Raw genomic sequence first — 19,221 nt, 5'->3', positions numbered from 1 at the left:
TCCAAGTTTCTCGTAGAAATGAAACTAACTGTTTTGATCCATCATTTGGAAGGAAGACTCATTGCTTCTCTGTTGTGTTTATTATTTGGTTAGAAGTTAGCCACAAACTTCAATTTTCCTTGTATAAGCGGTTCAAGAGTTCAACCTACTATAAGCTCATAAGTTTATTGGATACTCTTAAGAATAATTCTTGGAGAGAGAATTAGGCCTTTTTATCTTTGATCGAACCTCTATAACTTCATGTGTCTTCTATCTTTCCTTAAACTCTTTATATTTCCGCATTTTTTTATTCTGTGTGTTTATTTTATGTTGCATAACTCTATAACTTTTCTTAAAATGTTGTCAAACTTTGATTCTAATTCTATAAAACGGGGTCACGTAACGAATGGAAACAACAATAAAGGATAAATTATAGGATAGATTATTGTGGGAAATCCTTCCATAATAACCATGGATAGAGTTTTGTTAGTTAAATAATTTAAACATAACTTATTAAGTGTTAGTCAATTAAGTGACAAAGGGTATTCAACCATTTTTTAAACCTTGAGTTGCTTAATTAAATATATGGCTAGTAAAAGTCTTGTATTTAAGGGTTCTACGGTTGACAATATCTATTTTCTAGACCTAAATAATTTGTTAGGGTATGATACTAAATGTTTGGTCATAAAGAATGAAGATTTGTGGTTATGGCAAAAACTTTTAGGACACTACACTTTGACTTGATAAATATGATAGTTTCCAAACACGATAATCATTTAACCTACCCTGGTGAAGACATTTTAGGACACTACACTTTACCTTAGTACTTTTGGCCGTGTGCAATTAACATTGTATGACACGTCTTAAACACGATAATCATTTAACCTACCCTGGTGAAGGCATTTTGTGAGTTACTTAAAGATATAAAATCAAATATTTCCTACTGATAACCCATATTTAGTTAGTAATTGCATACCTTAATTCTTTCGTATTATTAGTTTTATTGCCTTTAAGTTGTTAGTTTCAGTTCATTTTAATTATTTTATAGCAATTAGCTTGAATCACAATAGGTGCTCCCTTTTGTTAGTTGGATATGTTCGTTGCTTGATTTTAAGGTTAGTTATGTCGTGCTAAGGAAATATTGTAGTGGACATCACCTGGGAGTGCATGCTGAAGCAGGAATATAAACTTTGCCAAAGAAATTAAATGGAGAAAGCAGTTGAGTTCCTTGGGAAAGCTTGGAAGGAATGACGTACTTGAGGGAAACGTTGCTTTAGATTAAAGAAAATTAATTTGAATTAAGTAGATAAGACCATGAGGAACTAGAAGACAAATATGGTACAATATTATAACCATTACTCTTCGTGCTCTACAAGAAAGGATAGCGGTGCATGCACCCTATTATGGCAGTCTGTCACAAGACGCCATGTCTCCCACAATTGTTCCTTTGTGCCTGATTCCTTGCTTGCTAAGCAGAAATAATGATGTTAAGGCGTTGATTCATGTGTTGGGCTTGATTTGATTTCCTTATTTTTTGGCCTATGATCCAATACATCACAAGAAACCCTAGTGAAGGCTTATAAATAGACCTTGCTGATGATTGAGAAAGGAGTTTACCGTTACTTCCCAGAAGCACAAGACATAACATAATAGTATGAGGTTAGTGGAGAGAAAATAGAGTTCTCTTCTCACCATTTATTGTACCAGTTGTTGAGCCCTGGCGCGACTGGAGTCATCTCTTGTTTATTATCCATCTCAAGAAGTCTTCCTATTACTCTTAGGTTTACACTTCTTCTTCAGTATTTGTTCAAGAATGTATACTTTGAGAACCATGTTTGTAGTTTGTACTCAGCTTTTCATGAGCTAAACCTTTTGTATGTTGAGCAATAGGAAGTTAATGTTATGATGTTTTATGTTAAGTGATGTGTTGCTTAGTACCACATTTTATTATGTGTTGACTTGATTGCAAATCTAATTCTTTGAGTGATCAACTTAGAAAAAGATACTAGCTTGTTATTATGAGAGATCTAACAACAAGTGGATTTCATAATAAAAGTAGTTGAGAAGAGTATAATAGAGATATTCACTTGATTAGTTCACTTAGAGATAAGGAACTACAACTATAAGGGATTTCATAATATAATAGACGTATTTTAGGGTTACAGGTGTGACTTAGAGATTTGTTCCTTTGACCTAGTAATCATGTTTTGATGTTGTAGAAACACACCTCTAGATCACTTTAACCTTTAATGGCATGACACTGCATATCATGAACACATAGTTACTTCAATAACACTATTGGACCTTGGCTTAACATGCACTCTCTGATATCATTTCACTCCCACCTTTCACTTTTTAGATCTGGTTTAAAGAGGAAAGATTGAACTTGTAACATTCATATATTATTTTTTATCTTTGCTCATGCTTAAGTTAAAAAGATAGGTCATTACAAAATCAACATAAGTAACATTCACTCCCTGTGGGTACGATACCCTTACTTTTTATCACTTGTTACTTCTAAATATACATGTATACTTGCATGTGACACATTTTCAAGCAACAAGTCTTAGGCGTCGTTGTATGGGAGTGCCAAGTTATATTTTTGATTTTATATTCATTATTATTATTTTTTATTATTTAAGCATTTGAGCCTTTAACGTTTCCTATACTCTAGTGTCATGACAGGTGCTTAGCTGTTATATACGCATGTTGTTGCATCCAGTCTACAGAGGAGACCCTGAACCTGAAAGAACTCTCAGAGTACTAAGGATATTTCAACTTACTTGACATTTGCAAGGGAGTCCTAATTCTTACATTTTGGATGACATACCAGAGTTATAATGATTAGAGCTAGACGAATAATTAGAGTTAGACGAAGGCCGAAGTTATCATGGCTGATAATGACGTCATTGGCTTTGTCAATGATAGGGAGAGAAACATCAGAGATTATGAAATCATTGATCCAAATGCCATGAATACTGGGATCATACGACTATCAATTGATGCACCACAATTTGAATTCAAACCTATGAAGTTTCAAATGCTGCAAACCACTGGCCAGTACTCAGGTTCTGGAAACGAAGATTCTTACTTACGACAATGCCTGGACGTTGCTAGTAATTTTAAGATTCCTGGTGTCACTGATGATGCATTCAGGATGAGGATCTTCCCATACTCTCTGGATAGAGCCAAGATTTGGTTAAATTGCTTGGAGCCTAATTCCATTGCCACATGGAATGATTTGGCCGAAATGTTTATGGCCAACTATTTCCCTCCTTCCAAAAATTCCAAAATGAGAAATGAGATAACCTCATTTAGACAAGGAGAGGGTCAATCCCTATTTGACGCTTGTGAAAGATTTAAGGAGCTACTTAGACAATGTTCCCGCCATGGCATACCAATCTGTATTCAACTTGAAACTTTTTATAATGGATTGGTGCCTTCATCAAGGAATATGTTAGATGCCTCAAGTGGTGGAGCTTGTTTGTCTAAACCTTATGAAGAAGGCTACAAGTTGACTTAGAGTATCACTGCCAACACTTATCAATGGCCTCTTATCGCACCTCGAAAAATAGATAACACGACTTAGCGAAACGCAATCGCACGCTCGCATGATGGACTGAACAGAGTCGCCACCGAACTTTATTTATTCCTAAAAAGAAAAAGGGAAATATCGATAAAACCCAAGAAATAACGACAATGATTACGGTCATCGCAACCAAAATCAAGGTTCGAGAGTCGATTACGCAAGGGGAAGGTATTAGCACCCCTCACGTCCGTTGTACTCAACGGGAACCATTAGGTTTATTGTGCGCGTTAGTGTTAGCTTGAAATCTTAGGCTTCTCAAGTTATTATGAGGGAAAGAATAATAGGATCAAAAGAAAAGAGAAGATGTTTTTGGATTTTTTACGACGAAGGGGACTAAACCTAAGTTTTTTATTAATGGGCCTGACAAGATTTACAAATCTTGCTCCTACGTATCTCCAGGTGCAATAGAGAAATCAAGGCTTACGTAGTTCTGGGTAGAAAAAAATTTGTTTGTTGGTCGATTTTAGCGAAAGTTATATTGTATTAATCGACAAAAACATTGTTTTACCCAAAACAGATGAGGAGCGGATGTATACCACACATCAAATGGATTTATAAATCAACATTCGAAAAAACGTCACTTATCTCGACTCAACAATTGTGGCTGAAGCATTACTTTATATCACCTTAAGACAAGGTGTCTTTCGTTTATGAAAAGGCTTTTCTGATCAATCGCACGACGGCGAAAAATAGTTTGATTGGTTGAATGTATTTTTGGGCTTGAAAGATGAGTATATATGACTTGCAAGCTCTTACAACTTGGGTCTAATACTCGGGATTACGTATGGATATTTCATCCAAGTAATCTTTTTCTTCCAACTTACTTATGAAAATGGTTTGAATATTTATAAGTGTTTTAGAGGGAAGACGAACACTTATGGCTTGCAAGCTCTTACAACTTGGGCCTAATATTCGGGATTACGACTGGATATTCCATCCAGGGTAATCTTTTTCTTCATGTTTTATTGAGAAAAAATATTTGAATATTGGAGTATTTTAGAGGGAAGACAAACACTTATGGCTTGCAAGCTCTTACAACTTGCGCCTAGCATTTGAGACTACATCTGAACCTTTCATCCAGGTAGTCTTTTTCTTTCAATTTTATTGAGAAAAGAAGTTTGAATATTTACAAGTATTTTGAAGAGAATATGAATATTTAGGGCTTAGAAGCTCTTACAACTTGGGCCTAATGTTCGAGATTACGACTGGATATTTCATCCAGGTAATCTTTTTCTTCCAATTTTAATTAAGAAAATGGTTTGAAATTAAATTAAAAATGATTAATGTACAAAGGTTTGAAATTATTGAAAATTAAATTGGTATTGCTTAAAAGCTCATTGTAAGAAGGCCCAAGAGTAAGCCACGGGACTGAAAAAAACAACCGAAATCGAAAGCAAACTGAATCTAGCTCCAAGCCCACTTAGAGTAGACTCATGTAGGAATCGCTCTATAATAAAATAAATTTATTGATAATCTAAATAAACTAAATAACAAGAGAAAAAAAGAAATAAAAGGAGATATGTGCATGTATGAACATGAGATATAAGTTAGTAAAAAAAATCAATTTTGCAACTTACCCAACTTAAATAATCTAAACTTATTGTCAATTAAATTATAGTAAGAAATATACCAAGATAGATACTGATAGAATTTTAGAGAATAATAATAATAATAATAATAATAATAATAATAATAATAATAATAATAATAATAATAATAATAATAATAATAGAATTTGAGAGAAAAATAATAATAATAATAATAATAATAATAATAATAGTAGTAGTAATAATAATAATAATAATAATAATAATAATAATAATAATAATAATAATATAATAATAATAATAATAATAATAATAATAATAATAATAATAATAATAATAATAATAATAATAATAATAATAATAATAATAATAATATAATAATAATAATAATAATAATAATAATAATAATAATAATAATAATAATATAATAATAATAATAATAATAATAATAATAATAATAATAATAATAATAATAATAATAATAATAATAATAATAATAATAATAATAATAATATAATAATAATAATAATAATAATAATAATATAATAATAATAATATAATAATAATAATAATAATAATAATAATAATAATAATAATAATAATATAATAATAATAATAATAATAATAATAATAATAATAATAATAATAATAATAATAATAATAATAATAATAATAATAATAATAATAATAATAATAATAATAATAATAATAATAATAATAATAATAATAATAATAATAATAATAATAATAATAATAATAATAATAATAATAATAATAATAATAATAATAATAATAATAATAATAATAATAATAATAATAATAATAATAATAATAATAATAATAATAATAATAATAATAATAATAATAATAATAATAATAATAATAATAATAATAATATAATAATAATAATAATAATAATAATAATAATAATAATAATAATAATAATAATAATAATAATAATAATAATAATAATAATAATAATAATAATAATAATAATAATAATAATAATAATAATAATAATAATAATAATAATAGAAAAATACAAAACATAAATTTATGGAAAGGGACAGCGTCCCAGTTAACATACTACAAGCATAAAGAAGCAAACATTTTATTACACTAATATAATCATGTCTCTTTCTCCTTGAAAAATCTCTTATTTTAGATTCTAACACACACACTAAAAAAACTCTTCCCTCTTCAATCATCTTTTCTTCTCAAAGCAAAAAGCAAAACAAATAGCAATTCAAACTAACCAATAATAAAATCGAAAAATCTGAAACGGATAAAAAAATGTTACCGATTAGTTGATGAAGGAGATCGGAGAAGGTCGTTGACATTCATAGCAACATGGCAGAAACTGAACCGAAAATGGATCAGATTGAAAACGGAGTTGAGGAGCTTGCTACCGCTGATGTTGTCGTGTTACCATAAACATCAATGATGTAACTTTTAGTTTATTGTTGTTGTGGCTTGGTAAAGAGAGATATTATTTTGATGAAGAATGAGGGTATGAGATGAAGGTGAGGGAAATGTATGAAGTGTATATGTGTGGTTGTTGTTTTTTTTAGCAAGAAAACATAAAAAAAAAAAAAAGCATTATTATAGAAAGGGTGTTGTATTATGCATGAAGAAGAAGTAACATGAATTGGATGGTGTTTTACATGGTTTACGAAGCTTCACGTTAGTTTTCTGAAGATCCTTTCATTATTTTCTTTCTTTTTCAAACAAATAATGAGAGTGAGGACCAATGGATGGTGCGGCTACCCCTATTTGACCAATGAAAGTTAATGTATATACTAAAGAAATTAGGTTACAATTTTCAAACAATGCGAATAGTGCCCTTGGAGTGGTTTTGAGTGCAAAAATGAATTAAAACCAATTAAGTGAAATACAATTCATATATTTAAAATAAATAAAATAAAAATCAATTTTAATATGTAATTAATTCTATTTATTTATTTCAAATATTTTGACAAAAAAAATTTAATAAACGGATTCAAAATAAATAAAAGTTTGGCGCAAAAGTGCTCGAAAAAATAAAATGAATGCACCAAAATGATCAATGCGAAATAAACTTATTGAAAAAATACAACGTTTCTTTTAATTTTGAAATAAATTTTAACCGGTTAAACAGGCTCGAGCTGATCAAAAAATGGCCGAAAATTAGCTGAAAAATAAATCGAGCATACCAGATTAAACTACGCGAAACGTAAATTAATAAAGTTGATGTCTGGAAGCTTGATTTTAAAAATTTTCGTCCACTGAATTGACGCACATCCGTCGATTAGTTCAACCGGTTTTCCTGTAGATCCGAAAAAACTATTTCGACTGATATTCTAGGCACTATGCGGTATGGAATGCATGGTATGCTATGTAGAGGTGCAACAACTATGATGAATATATTGAATCGGGATTCAGGGTAAAAATCGGGGTGTAACACCTGTCACTAGGGAATCCTCTAATTCAACTCAAAAGAAACTTGTTGGTGTTCATGAAGTCATTGAGAGTACAACTCTTGTTGTTCAGGTGGATCAAATCCACAAGATGATGAAGAATCTGATGACTCCTGAAGTGACAAAGCCTGAACATGTAAAGGTGGTAATTGACAAATCGGCGGTTTCCTGTGTATACTTGTGGAAGTGCTCATTTATTTGAAAAATGCTCAGAAAATATTGTTTCTGTTAAATATGTTGGCAACAACAAGTATAACAACCCCTATAACAACACTTACAATCCTGGTTGGCAAAATCACCCCAATTTCTCATGGAGTAATAATCAAAGTCAACTAAAGCACCACAAATTCCTCCTAGTTATTCTGCACCGAATTATGATGTGGAAAATTAAGGGAACAATAAGCTGGAAAATATTTAGAAATCCTCCATTCAGGAGACAAAGAACCAGTTTCTAGTACAAGGATTTAGCATTAAATATCTAGAGAACCAAGTGGGGCAGATTGCCACTGCACTTAGTTCAATAAATCTATGTGCCCTCCCAAGCATTACTGAAGCTCCATCCTCAATATTTGGGGTTTAGATTGTTGAAACATATTAAGCTTAGAAGTGGAAAAGAATGTGAAAGATCCACATCAAGAAACAATTAGTCAAGTGAAGAACTACCAGTTCATGACAGTTCCCAAGATAGAGAGGAGTCCAATGAGGAGCCTTCCTCAGAAGGACATAACGAATAAAATATTGACAACAATGCTAATGGAATGACTTCCAAGTCAGAAAAATAACCAGAAGTTATGCCAGAAGTCGACAGAGTCCAGAAGATTGTTCAAGAAAGACCCCTATCTCATTTTCCTGAAAGGATTAGGAAAGCAAAAGAAGAGCAGCAATTTGGCAAGTACATGGAAATCTTAAAACAGCTTCACATTAATATACCATTGATTAATGTTATCCAACAAATGCCAAACTACTCTAAGTTCATTAAATATGTTCTACCTAAGAGGAAAAGAGTATGGGATTTTGCCACTGATGCACAAACTCGAGAGTGCAACCAATTGGTTAAAGGCAAGCTTCCTCCAAAACAGAAAGACCCTGTAAGTTTTACCATCCCCTACACAATAGGAGGTACTTTATATGGAAAGGACTATGTGATCTTGGAGCTAGTATAAATCTCATGATCTTGTCCATCTTCAAGAAACTTGGAATTGGAGTTGTCATGCCAACAACAATTACTCTCTAACTAGCTGACAAAAGCATTTGTTATCCTCAAATTCCCTATTGATTTCATTATCATGGATTTTAATGCTGATGAAGAGACTCTCATTCTGTTGGAAAGACCTTTCCAAGCCACTGGAAGAACTTTAATTGATGTGGAAAGAGGACAACTCACTATGAGAGTCAATGGGAAGCAAGTTGTGTTTAGTGTACTCAATGCTCTACAGTATGTTGAATAAGACATGGATGAATTTTATATGATATCAAGTTGGGAAGGAATCATCCACAAGAACTTACTCAATTCAAACAATGTGTTAGAGCAAGAGTTGAGAAAGTTGGAAAAAGAAGATGTTCAACATGATGGTATCATTAGTGGACCCTTGTGCAAACTATATATTCTTGAAGAACCTGTAAAGGTATTGGAATTATCCAATGTACTGAAGACGCAAAGCTTACCATTAGTAGAAGTTCCACCTGAATTAGAGCTTAAGTAGTTGCCTGCTCATTTGCAATATGTCTACCTAGAGGCAGGACATAAGTTGTCAGTCATTGTGGCTACTGATTTATCTGTTGGGTAGAAGGGTCTGAAGTCATCTTTTGCTGATTATCCATCTCAAGAAGTCTTCATGTTACTCTTAAGTTTACACTTCTTCAATATTTGTTTAAGAATATATCTTTTGAGAGCCATGTATGTAGTTTGTACTAAGCTCATCATGAGCTAAACCTTTTTTATATTGAGTAGCGAGAAGTTTATATTATAATGCTTTTATGTTAAGTGATGTGTTGTTTAGTGCCTTATTTTATTATGTGCTAACTTGCTTACAAATCTGATTCTTTGAGTGATCAACTTAGAAAAAGATACTAGCTTGTTGTTGTGAGAGATCCAACAACAAGTAGATTTCATAATAAAAGTAGTTAAAAATAGTAGGATAGAGATATTCACTTGATTAGTTCACTTAGAGGTAAGGAACTACAACTATAAGAGATTTTAGAATATAATAGACGTATTTAAGGGTTACAAGTGTGACTTAGAGATTTGTTCTGTTATCCTAGTAATGCATGTTTTGATGTTATAGAAATACCCCTCTAGATCACACTGACCTTTCATGACACGACACTAGACATCATGAACACATAGTTGCTTCAATAACATTAGTGGAACTTGGCTTAACATGCACTCTCTGATATAATTTCACTCTCACCTTTCACTTTTTAGATCTTGTTTAAAGAGGAAAGATTGAGCTCGTGACATTCATATATTATTTTTATCTCTACTAACGCTTAAGTTAAAAATATATTTCATTACAAAATCAACCTAAGTAACATTCACTCCATGTGGGTACGATATCCTTACTTTTTATCACTTGCTACTTCTAAATATACATGTATACTTGCATGTGACACATTCAAGCAACACCTACTTTCGCATTTTCGGATGTAAATGCTTTATTTTAAACTATGGTAAGGGAAAACTTGGAAAATTTGATGCAAAAAATTAACGAAGGAATTTTTCTTGGGTGCCATCATCGAGTAAGGCATATAGATTTTTCAACAATACAACGTATGTTGTTGAATAGTCAGTTCATGTTGCTTTTGATGAGACAAAACCCCAAAAGTCGGGGAAAGTTATTCTTTCTAGTTTTGATGTTTCATGTAAAATAACAGAGGAATTTGTCAAAGACGACACTCCTAAAGAGGATCCTCCAAAGAATGATGGCATAAAGGGTGATAAATGGGATAGCAAACACGAGGAAGACAAACAAGAGACCTCAAATCATATGCCTCAAGAATAGATTATTGCAAAGGATCATCTGTTAGATCTCATACTTGGAGATATCAAAAAGGGCATAAGTACTAACTCTCAGGTTAAAAATCATGTAAGTGTTCTGCTTTCATTTCCCAAAGTAAACCTAAAACAATATTTAATGCTTTACTTGATGAGAGATGGCTCATTTCTATGCAAGAATAGCTCATTCAATTTAAATGAAACGATGTTTGGGATCTTGTCCACGTCCTACAAACAAAATTGTCATAATCACTAGATAGGTGTTAGGAACAAGAAGGATGGAAACAAAATAATTACTATAAATAAAGCTAGATTATGGGAAAAATGATATAGTGAAGCTGAAGGATTGACTATGAGGATACATATGCTTTAGTAGCCCATCTTGAGGCGATTTGACTCCTTTTAGCATTTGAATGTTGCCTGGATTTTAAGTTATATCAGATGGATGTTAAATTTGCTTTCCCTAACGGTTTTATAAATGAATAATTCTACGTTTACCAACCTCCTAGATTTGAGGAACATGAAAATCCTTATTTTGTTTTTAAGCTAAAATGAGCATTCTGCTGTCTCAAACAGGATCCTAGAGTTTGGTATGAGCGCCTTAGTGGATTTTTTATTGAGAAAGGATTTAATATTGATAATGTAGATACTATTTTGTTTATAAAGCGTAAAGGAAGGTATGTCTTGTTAGTTCAGATTTACGTTGGTAATATTATTTTTTTATCTGTTGATGAACCTCATGTAAAGAGTTTGCTAGTATCATGCAGGGAGAGTTTGAAATGTCATTGATGGGAGAGCTTAATTACTTCTTAGGATTGCAAACCAAGCAAATAGAAATGAACACGTTCATCATCCAAATAAAGTATTGCTTGAAGCTTTTAAAGAAATATGATATTAAGAACTCAAAAAGCATCTCTACTGCCATGCCTTCACATTTACTAATTGATAAAGATGAACAGGGTGTAAATATCGATATCACTAAATATAGAGGTATCATATGATCTCTACTCTATTTAACCACAAGTATGTCAAATATTATGTTTAGTAGGTTTGATTTCAATAGCGATGGAATCTCATTTTAAGATTATTAAAAGAATTTTGAGGTATCTTAACAGAACTTCGCACCACGTTTCTTGGTTTCCCAACGGAAGCAATTTTAGCTTAGTAGGATTCCCTGATTCTGATTTTGCTGGATGAAATCAGATAGGAAGAGTACTAGTGGTGTAACACCCTAACATTACCATTACACCTCAATAACACATATAATCAACAAATTTCTTTTAAAGACACACCAAACACCAAATAATTAAATAAAAATCTAAATAATTCAATTAAATTAATTAATTAAATTATGGATGTTACAACTCCACCCATTTTAAAAACTTTCGCCCTCGAAAATTTCCTAAGTAACAGAGTCGGATATGACTCTCTCATCTGGCCCTCAAGCTTCTTAACGACACATGTACATTTGCAATAGAGGCACACTTAACCAACTCCCCACACCTGAAATATCTTAGAGAAGCATGAGTTTCTTCCTCACTTGTTTCAAACTTGTTCCTGCAAATCAATGATCAGAAAAATAAACAATTATCAACAGTATTTTCACACACATGTCACATACAACTGAACATACACATTATAACAACTTAGCCGAACGGACCAACTGACTTTGATACCACTAAAGGGTCGTGTATAAAAGGGTAACCCACATAGTCTTTTCAAGATTCGGGATCGGGAATTGAGACTCTTGGATTCTTCATGTTTTAAATAGATTTAGATTTTATTTTATTTCATTTTGCTATATTTTTTATTGTAAACTAAATAGATACAGATTCTATTTTATTTCATTTTGCTATTTTATTTCGTTTTGCATGTTGAACATCTTTTTGAATTGTTAATGTGCATATTTATTGCATTTGACACATTTTGTATCTTTTGTATATGGAATGGAATATATTCTTCTTATTTTGTATCTTTTGTATATGGAATATATTCTTCTTATTTAATGTATATCCTTCTTTAGCTATGTTTAGTTTTGTTTGTATGAGTTACTTTATGTGTTTGCAAGTTGTTTTTTGTTTAGGTTCATCATCATTTATCTCTTTTTTATATTATCATAAAGGGAAAAGTTGTAATGTGATCCTAGATTTTGATTTAAATGTTGTGTGGTATTATGTAATGCTCCATGGGAAGCACCGCACCTGCAAAAGGAGGAAAACATTGATCACAGTTTACATCTAACTAACTCAATTACAATTGCAAAAAATTTATGTGTTTGATCCACTTTTCAATGTATTTTATTTAAATCTTCTCCCTTTAATAAATAATTAAAGATAATTTTGCCAATCAATGTATTTATAGATTTAATTTTTTATTAGAGACAATTTTGACAAAATAACTGTTATATAATTTTAAAAATGACATTTAAAATGACACAAAATATTCATACAAGTAGATAATTTGAAACTTAATTAATTGACACAAATTTAAGTTGTCTAATTAAATAAGAATTCAAGTTTTAGATTCATGCATTAAAAATGTTAACTTAACTATATTCGTTGAAATAAAGATGTTAGCTTTGGTGGTTATGATAATCATATTGGAAAGAAAACACCTTTTCACAAATCTTAAATTAATACAGAAATCAATTGAGATTATCTTAATGAAAAGAATCAAAGACAAAGTAAAATTTAAAATAAAAAATTGTCAGATATAGCTTTCTAGACTAGCAGTGTGCATCAAATAATATGCTCAGCGCCCAGTGCTTATTCATCATTCAAATAATTAACATACACATTATAAATATATCAAAGAAAACAATGAAAAAATTGTAAATTGAAAAATGGATCCTCAGAGATTATGCTTATAGTTGACATCAAATTAACATTCAGGTCTCAAAGATTTCATGCCTTCATTGGATCCATCGTATTTCATCAAAATCAACACACACAAAAATCGATCGTAACCTAACATTAGAAAATTGGGGGAAACGGTGATTTAGCAGTCTGTTTATTCACTGCACCGGTGGAAATCACGACGGTGAAGCGACTCAACACGGCTGCTAGAATCTATGCCTCTTATCATCAAATATGATGAGATAAACAATGAATCATTTGGAATATGAATCAAAGAAATCTCAAGAGGCAATTACAAGACTGAAAACTGAAGAAATCAAAGTACCTGACTCGTAGATTAAACCATGAAAAGAGGGATTTCTTGATAGTGAGAATGAATAGGCGTTCTTCCGAGATTTATAATGAGAATACTCGAATTAGGGTTTTTACTGTGTGAAAAAGACTATGAGAACCTCCGTTTATTTTTTTATTACAAGTTTGCCCCTTCAAATTATTTTGAGAGATTATTTCTCCCCTCCTTAGGGGAGAAATAATCATTTTAAAACTCATTTTTATTCCTCGTTTTCAATCAAAATCATTTTAAAACTCTTCTTACCTCTATTCATCCTTTCCATATTATTTTGCCAATTTAAGTGTTTTTTCTACTTCATCCAATTTAAGTTGTTCGTCAATTTTTATTCTCAACATTCAATCAATCGAAGTGCTCAACTTCAACTACATATCTGATAAGTTTTTGAATCCAATTTTGTTCACATTTGATTTTCTATACATGCATTAAAAAATGAGAATATTATGTTGTGTAATATACATCAATATATAGATAATTATAATCATTGTTAGATAGTATAACTGATCAATGTGTTTTGTTCATTTTTTGTTTCACTTACATTTATGTCATTTGCGTGTTTTCTGAGTTGTAGATAAATACGAAAATGCACTTCTATATTGTTTCAGAATTTGATTTCAAATAATAAGGAAGTGTATTTCCGTGTTTTGTCTTTCTGCATTATTTGGTTTAATTTTGAATGTGTTTCATCTAGGTTTGATTATTTTGTCTTTTGTCGTACTTGTCTGGTTTAATTGTAGGCAATGTAGCTGACAACCAAGATCGACTGAGGCACAACAGAGTGTCCCAGCATGCATATGTTCGCAAAGGAAAGAGTCTGACCCTCACGATTATGGTTCAATGTTAGTTCATTTGATGTGAATGCATCAACTTATAGGGCTCAGGTGTCTCCGACTTCGTCTTTTCCGAAGGCATGTGTCACATGTTGCTGGAGGTGAGAAAAACACAAAAAGGGAGGTTGAATTGTGTTAGGTTTTTCTTTCTTTTCTGAAAAATCTCTTATTAGATTTTAAAGACACAGTCTAGAATCTAAATCAGGATTAAGTGTTTAGCAATGGATTAAAGCAGTTCAAAGGTAGAAAGAAAAGAAAGAGAGACACAAACAATTATTCTGGTTTCTCCCACAAATCGAGAGTAGTCAAGTCCCCTTGCACTTTCAAGGGACTTCACTATAATCAAAACTGACTACAGGTGTGCAAGCACAAAGCAAGAGACTTCAAATGCTCAAACATGCAAGTAAGAGACTTATATGCTTAAGCACATAAGTAAGAGACTTCAAATGCTCAAGCATACAAGCAAGATACTTTCAATTCTCAAACACATATGTAAGAGACTTCTAATGCTCAAGAAAACAAGCAAGAGGCTTCAAATGCCCAAGCATTTAGCAAAAGACTTCTTAAACTTAACTTACAGTTAAAAGATTGTGAAAAACTACACTTGATATACAATCAGAGGTATATACAAAATACAACACATAAAGACTCTTTAAGATTAATAAATTCTAAGATTATACAAGTGTTAAGAAATTCTAAGTTAAACTTGTGTTTTTTGTTTGACAGAGTAACGGTTATTTTATTGTCAATAGTTCGTTTTTCTTCTTCAAGTCTTCAGATCCTTATATAAAGATAAAGAAAAGAGTTATTGAAGAGATTGCACAAGAGAGTCTTTGAAAAGTTTGATTCATAGACGTTAATATGTTTCTTGATATGGTTAATACCGTTGAAAGCTCATTTGAAATCTCTTTGCTTCAAAAGGAATTATATGTTGCATCCCAGTTGTCTTTTGCACATGTTTGCTTAAGTATTTACGTGATTAGAAGAAGACAAAATGTCCTCAGAGTCTGATAGCGACATGTAAGAATCTTCTCGATCCTTGCATTGACTAAATCTTTAGAGTCTGAATCTCTAGAGTCTCGATCTTCAGAGGCTGACTTTCAGAGTTTGGATCTTCGGAGGCTGACTTCATTCAGAGTCTGATCTTCAGCTTCTATTCTTTCAGAATTTGGATCTTAAGCTTCTCTTTAAATGTCCATTCTCAGTATCAGTACTAGGTTCTCTTCAGTAATTTTAGTCTATGATTCTGCGCAGTTGAATATTTGTTAACATACCCTATTGTTCCTTAAATACTTGTGTTATCATCAAAATCTTAGAGATATGGTACAAATCAATTTTGTTCAAATAATCATCCCTTTTTTTTATGATGACAAACACAAGTATATAATAATAGTGGTTGTTTATTTAATTAACTATTTGACTTCATGGCCTGAGGTTTGTAAGCTCCCCCTGAGTCTAATAGTCCAAAAATGAGGTTTGTAAGCTCCTTCTAGGTTCTATCCAGGTTAGTTAAGTTGGTCTTAAAAGCACAGTAAAATAATCTACAGAATTTAAGCAAAAATAGTTCTTAACTATCAAACTCAAACGCTTAAATACTTATATATCTACTTCCCATTTTGTCATCAACAAAAAGAATAAAGAATAAAGGAATCGGGAAGAGATATTGAAAAATAATAATTTAAAACCAAACAAAAGAAATGTCATATTATACACACAAAAAATCATATTTCAAAAAGAGTTAGCAATAAAGGACAAAAAAGGGTATTAAGCCTAAATTCTAAGGTGTTTTCTTCAAAATCTCCAAAATGGCTTTGGTGTCAGACCCCATAGCATCTTGCTTGGAAACCACAAACTATAGTTGAGTATTCGTTTTGTCTTGCTTAGCAACTACTGAAGCTAGTTTCTCCTCTAATTGATCCTGCATCTGACTGGTATAAGCATCAGTCTCATAAGTGAAGGACTTCAGGTTTCGTAGAACTGAGTCCAAAGAGGTTTTAAGAGTATCCATTTAGTAGCATAAGCAACTGGGTTAGATGCAGTGAGTCTCTCAGTAACCAATTATTGTATCCTATCATAGAAAACAATTCTATATCCTTCCATTTGGGTTTGGATATTTGATGAAGGGTTTAGATTGAAAGATTGGGGAAGGGGTGAAGGGATAAGTGATGTCATTTCTTCTGATAAGGAAACATGTATAATGCCAAAATCTAACACATTATCGGCATCGGATGGTTGAGGTTGAGGGTCAGATTGTATTTCTGGTACAATTTTGTCTATTGTGGCTTATGGTTGAGATTGGTCTTCTAGTTGAGGGGATTGTGGGTCAGAGATTTCTTGTTTAGGATGGGGTTCATTATGAGCTTCAAGTTTTGGTTGAGGTTGAACAAGGTTTGGATGAGGTTCAGAGTCAGGTTGGGGTTAATGTTCAAGTCGATAATTGTTTTGGTCTTTTGATTGGTGAGATTCATAATGTGTGGTTTCAAGGGGTATGGCTTGAATTAGAGAGATATCCACAGTTTCAAATTCGGATACATCATAACTAGAACTTCTTTTTTACTAGACACGTGGATAGGGGATTCAATCATGGTGTTTAAAGGACTGGGTTGGCCAGTATCTAAGTAAAGTACCGGTTGGTTTTTTCATTAGTGAACTCGCCATCTACGTGACTTTCCAGTTCCTCTAAGGCATATTCTCTAGGGTAAGTTTCTTGTCAAGTAAACTTCAGGTGCATCTGACTAAAAAATGAAAATTTGATTTATCAACATTAGATTCAGAGGTTGGTTTAGGGGAGGGCATGATATTTCTATAGAGAGATTGTTTTCATGTTGAGGTGAGGGATTATGTTCTGAGGAATATTATAAGGATGGTGTTTTGGTTTCAGGTTGAGGACTAGAAGAATTTAAAATTGACTTAGAGATAGGATGATAAATCATACATATGGTTGTAGTTTTTGCAGCATCTGAAACTTCTGCACCAACTGTTGCTTAAGTAGGGATGTTTTTTCCACATCAGCTTCAAAAGCTCGAGTCTCTAAAGCACCATCAACTTCCCATACTTCCTTCAAAATAGATTCTGCAATAGCCTCTACTTGCAGAGCTTGCTCCTTTAGAGCCTCATCTTCAGACGAATTTTCCAAAGTTTTATCCCTCCAAGCTGATATAATCAGCTTTGCTTCTTCTTCAATAGATTCTTTCATCATGTCTTGAGTCAACTTCTTTATTTCCTTTGTCTTCCTAACCAAAGGAGAATTAACTTCCTCTTCCTCTTCTACTTCTTCTTCTTCTACAGGAATAATCATCTTCCTTACTTTCTTTGAAGGTGTTGGTTTAACAGAAGAAGAAGTTGTTTTCTGAGGAGTCTTCCTGTGTCTAACTTATGGTCTTGGTAGGCATCAAAACAAAAGAACATACCACTTTATTTACTTCCTTGAAGGCTTGTAGACATTTTCAGGAGCATCTAGAATGTCACCCTTAGTCAGAAGTATACAAGTTTCTTCTTTAGTCAACTTGATATATTCTAGAATCACTTTTAGATTATCCATCTTGGAAATAAAAGGAAAATCCTTAATGTAGGCAGTCTTGCCACTTCTGATGTTAATACTTTCTTCAGACTTAACCATATCATTCATCTTAATGATATTCATATTACCAAGAACATTAACAAAGGGAATGTTACCATATGTTTCTTCCAGATCCTGAGTGGCAGAAACTTTCTTTAGAGCATCAATCAGTATGCTTTAATGGAACAGTTCATATAAGAGTTTGTCATAAGGACCATTCTTCTTGTTATGCTTTTGGCTTACCTTGATAGCATCACACATATGGTTGAAGATGTAAGCATCCAATTTTAGTCTCTCACAATTCATCAGAAAACTAGATGAAAGGCTTGTGATCCCAATAGATCCAATCAAAACTTCCTTCTCTAGGTATCAAGCAACCAATGAGGATTCCGAACAAAAGTATATATGCATTGTGCATATTCTTCACTTTACTAGAGTCTTCAGAGTTGGTGAACAAGATTGACTTGATCATATGAACATGACAAATTGATGTGATAAATTGATGTTAATGTGTCAAATTCGCGTGGTAATGATGTGTTAGACGTTATATGAGTAGGTGTGGTTACTCATGTTCAAAATTGAAGTTTAGATAGGTCTAGGTTGAAGAAGTTGAGCTTAAGAGTGAAATTCCCATGAAAAATTAGCAGAAAAATATTAAAAACTGATTTAATTTGAATCATAGGTTTACACTATAATTTTGATTCGTATCATAGCCTTATAGGTAGCCCCTACGTGATTTGATTCAAATCACAGTTTACATATGATTCGAATCATGAAGGCAAATTTGGGTTAAAATAATGATTTCATCATAACTTGAGCTTCATGACTCTGTTTGAGGCGCGGTTTGAATCGTTGGGTAGCTGACACGTAATACTACCTTATAATAATGATTTAGAGGTTAAAACATGTACATGAAAATAAGAAGAGTGTGCTTACTTATGATAAGTCTTATGAGATAATTATTGAACAATTAGGTATTCATGAATTGATGGTTGGTATGTGATAAGTTGTGATGTTGGGATGCTCTGAGTGGTTATATGAATGTTATAATGATGAGTATTG

The 19,221-nt window shown here is 32.0% G+C and overlaps 3 non-coding genes across 3 annotated transcripts; all 3 read right to left on the bottom strand.

Moving 5' to 3' along the window:
• Positions 1-3,268: 3,268 nt before the first annotated feature.
• On the bottom strand, positions 3,269-3,375 carry LOC127077410 (small nucleolar RNA R71). The gene has a single exon (XR_007787223.1). It is a non-coding gene; the product is annotated as a small nucleolar RNA R71 (small nucleolar RNA).
• A 9,894-nt stretch (positions 3,376-13,269) lies between these two features.
• Positions 13,270-13,346, bottom strand: LOC127077633 (small nucleolar RNA snoR118). Its single transcript, XR_007787422.1, has one exon. It is a non-coding gene; the product is annotated as a small nucleolar RNA snoR118 (small nucleolar RNA).
• A 66-nt stretch (positions 13,347-13,412) lies between these two features.
• On the bottom strand, positions 13,413-13,485 carry LOC127077597 (small nucleolar RNA R66). The gene has a single exon (XR_007787390.1). It is a non-coding gene; the product is annotated as a small nucleolar RNA R66 (small nucleolar RNA).
• Between the last annotated feature and the right edge of the window lie 5,736 nt (positions 13,486-19,221).

This window comes from Lathyrus oleraceus, chromosome 4 (assembly GCF_024323335.1).
Source record: "Lathyrus oleraceus cultivar Zhongwan6 chromosome 4, CAAS_Psat_ZW6_1.0, whole genome shotgun sequence".
In the NCBI taxonomy this organism is placed as follows: Eukaryota; Viridiplantae; Streptophyta; class Magnoliopsida; order Fabales; family Fabaceae; genus Lathyrus; species Lathyrus oleraceus.
Note: the sequence above shows the minus strand (reverse complement) of the source record. Positions and strands in the feature narration are given on the sequence as shown.